The sequence below is a fragment of the Austrofundulus limnaeus genome, unplaced genomic scaffold (assembly GCF_001266775.1).
Source record: "Austrofundulus limnaeus strain Quisiro unplaced genomic scaffold, Austrofundulus_limnaeus-1.0 Scaffold2103, whole genome shotgun sequence".
In the NCBI taxonomy this organism is placed as follows: domain Eukaryota; kingdom Metazoa; phylum Chordata; class Actinopteri; order Cyprinodontiformes; family Rivulidae; genus Austrofundulus; species Austrofundulus limnaeus.
This window is the reverse complement of record NW_013954505.1, coordinates 10,504-14,131: the sequence shown is the minus strand read 5'-3', so window position 1 is coordinate 14,131 and position 3,628 is coordinate 10,504. Positions and strand designations below refer to the sequence as shown.

Genomic DNA, 3,628 nt, shown 5'->3' with positions numbered 1-3,628 from the left:
GGTGTTGTGTTTGTTTTTAGCCTTTAGCTGGTGTTGCGCTTGTTTTAGCCTTTAGCTGGTGTTGCGCTTGTTTTAGCCTTTAGCTACAGGCTGAGTCTTTTCTACCTTCTCTTCTCTGTCAACGCTCTCTGGTTTCATTTAAAAGAGTCGATCATCAGATATTGTCCAAGATTAACCTTCAGGGTGGATATAGCTCGCTAGCAGCCTCGCACCGAGGACCTATCCACGTCATCATTTACCCAGAATGCTTTGCGTGTAAATAAAATGGCTCCATTCGTGTAATATATTTTTAAACTTTTGGTTTAAAAATTTTATACATGCTACAGTATTTTTACAGCCTTAATTTTACAGTTAAAATATATGTTTATCATATAAAGTCTAATGTTACAACTAATCGGGGATCCCTGTAAGGGAGGACGTCTAAAAAAAGGGGGGATAAATCCAGCCTGTGTGCTCAGAGAGAATAAACATGCCAACGCCTGCAGAGTAGATTAGTTTAAAGTGACTGACACATACCTGTCCGCTCACCTACAGGAGGCGGGGACAATATTTGACATGTCGCACTGATTGGGTCGCTTTGTTTTCACAGAGGACGACGACGACGACGAAGAGGAAGATGAGGATGATGAGGAAGAGGAGGAGGAAGAGGAGGAGGAGGAGGAAGAGGAGGAGGAAGAGGAGGAGGAAGAGATCGATGTGGTGACGGTAGAGAAAAGGCGCAAAGCGTTCCCCCTGTCCTCCGGTGCCCTCTCCGTACATCCGAAGAGCCAAGAGGCGAAAGGAAGCGTGTCGGGGTCCGGAGCGACGAGCCGGTTTCTCCGCGGTCCTCAGGAGCTCATCTTGAAGAGGAGCTCGGTCCACCAGCAGCAACACAACTACGCGGCGCCCTCGCCGTACGCCTCCGACGACGACCCCATCCCGCCGCCGAAGAAGCAGAAGGCGTCCGACGCGCCGCGCCCTCCCGCCAGATCCGCCTCCTCCTCGTCCTGCYGCTCGGCGGCGGCGGCGCGCGGCAAGCGCAGCACCGGCGGCGACTGCAGCCCGCGCGGCGGCTCCGACTCGGAGGACAGCGAGCGCCGGCGCAACCACAACATCCTGGAGCGGCAGCGGCGCAACGACCTGCGCTCCAGCTTCCTGACGCTGCGCGACCACGTGCCCGAGCTGGCGCACAACGAGAAGGCGGCCAAGGTGCTGATCCTGAAGAAGGCCACGGAGTACGTGAGCTCGCTGGAGAGCGAGGAGATGCGGCTGCAGCAGGAGAAGGAGCGGCTGCAGGTGCGCCGGCAGCAGCTGATGCGCAGGCTGGAGCAGGCTAGGACTCGCTAACGGGCGACRGCTACGAACAGAAACTTCACACATGCCCCGGATGACCCCCCCCCCGCCGACCTGAAATCCTCTGCCTCGACTCGCCCCGAGACTCAGGCAGCTGCACACGCAGGTCTATGCACTTCAGCACGGGCACATGGGCCCGAGTAACTGTCGTACGTGTGCAGGGGCTTCACACCTGGAGGCGAGGAGGACAGTTTTAGGGGGCGGAGGAGGAGGAGGTTGCTGGAGAGATGCTCGGACTTTCACTGCCGCCACTTTTTTTGCACATTTGTTGACGTTAAGAATGTTTAGGGTTTTACTTTTTCAATCCAGTCACAATTGAGGAAAAAGAGAAAAGAACGAGGAGGGAGACGGGGGACTTTTTTTTTGTTTTGTTTTTTTAGTCTTCACTTCCTCTGGTTTTGTATCATTTCTATTTTCTTTTTGTTTTGAGCTCACTGTGACACCAGCCTGGAATCACGTGGTTCCACACAGGGACGGGTGTTCGAGGGCACTTTGCTTCAGCGTTCACGTGCAGTGAACGTAGCAGTGCACACTTTGCCTTCACCACTGCAAAACCGACAAAAAAAATAAATAAAGAAATAAAGACTGACGACTGAGGCGCTATGGGTCATGTAAACAAAGCCACTACAGGTTCACTTTCCTCTCACACTTGTGCTCAAACCAAGTCAGTGGATGTATAATTGTGCACCTTGCTGGGCGACACTTTTGTATATAACAATAGTGTACAGACAAAATACACTCAGATCTGCCTTGTTTTTTATAACTTTGTCATTTTTTATATACAAGTCAGGAAGCTGCCAACTGGAAGTTTATATACGTTTGTTTTTTTCTTAAAAAGTACTGTAAGGCCTCAGTTTATGAGCGTCGTAATACTTTGTAATATAACAGCATATTGTTTTATCTTCTTTCTCTTTTTGTACCATATTACTAATTCCACACCCTTTTTTTGCTTTTAGTGTGAACTTTATACATACTAAATTTAATACTTATATTTTCGTATGAAAATGAGTTTTCAGTAGATATCACTTTATCTCATCAGTTTTCTTCTCTATCTCGAATAAATTGTTTTTGTACAGCAAGATGTGTTTTATCCTCATGTACCTGGACTGTTTTTTTTTTTTTCCATTTTCTCTTTTGTTTATATTTTATCGGGTGCATAGAACTGGGTAAACTGATATAAGATGTTTGTTTCTTTCATTTTCTTTTTTTTTAAATGTACATTTAGTGCTGCAACTCATAGCACTTTGAAATACCTCATTTTGGAAAATAAATAGACACGAAATCAATGTTTTTTTTGTGTTTTGTTGCCAAAAAAAACCCAACAAAATCAAAGGGTATCACCTTTAAACCTCTTCTATCCTGTTTGCTTCCGTATTTCTGTTTGTTTTGCTCCTTTCGAAGACCCATCCTGACAAAGAATCTTGTGAATCCTCTCCGTCTCAGCACCCCCCCGGCCTCTCACACCCACACACATTCGAGTGCACAGGCGCACACATTTTCCACATCCCTCCGTTTCCCTCTCAAACCAACACGGCTCTTCCCGCATTGTTCGGGCCGTCGCCTTGGAAACTGGAGCAGCTGCTGAGTGGCGGACACGAGAGTGGGTCTTTTATTTGTGTGTTAGTCGTCGGTGTATTCCTGCCTGTGTGTGTTAGTGTGTGTGTGTGTGTGTGTGTGTGTGTGTGCGGTTATGAATGCAAATGTCCCTCTGTGTGTCTACCTTTTGTGGCGGTCTGTGTGTGGCCCGGGTGCCTGATATCTCCGGCGTTGCGCGCTGCCTGCCACGACGCCGGGACAAGGCTGGATACTGTTTACCAACATGGGCCACATGGCTCTGACCTCCTCCCCCTCCTCCTCCTCCCCTGACCTCCCTTCTCTCCTCCACCCCTCTGTGACTTCAGCGCTGGGCCTCAAGCCCAAATATGCGCCTTTCAGGAGCCTGGCAAGGCCGCTCTCTGGACATGGCTGAAAGAGAAATCTGTTGCTGTGGTCTGAGCAGCATTCAGGGTGTTCAGACAGAGGCAGAGACGTGGGGATGAGGAGGCAGAAGGTAAACAGCCGATCAATAATCCTCCCTTTTTTTAGGGGAAAAACTGTATTTTCCATTTTGTGACACTTTATAATAACTACAGCTTATTTAGCCTCACTTAATCATTAATAAATGGTTAATTACCTTTGTAAACATAATTAATAACAGATGAATCAGACTTAAAGGGATCCCCTATTAGTTGTAATACTAAACTTTATTTGATAAACATGTATTTTAACTGTAAAATAAAGACTGTAAAAATACTGT

The 3,628-nt window shown here is 47.6% G+C and overlaps 1 pseudogene; it reads left to right on the top strand.

Annotated features, from left to right (window-relative positions):
- The first annotated feature begins 666 nt into the window (after positions 1-666).
- Positions 667-2,618, top strand: LOC106537043 (homeobox protein DBX1-B pseudogene; annotated as a pseudogene).
- Positions 2,619-3,628: the final 1,010 nt, after the last annotated feature.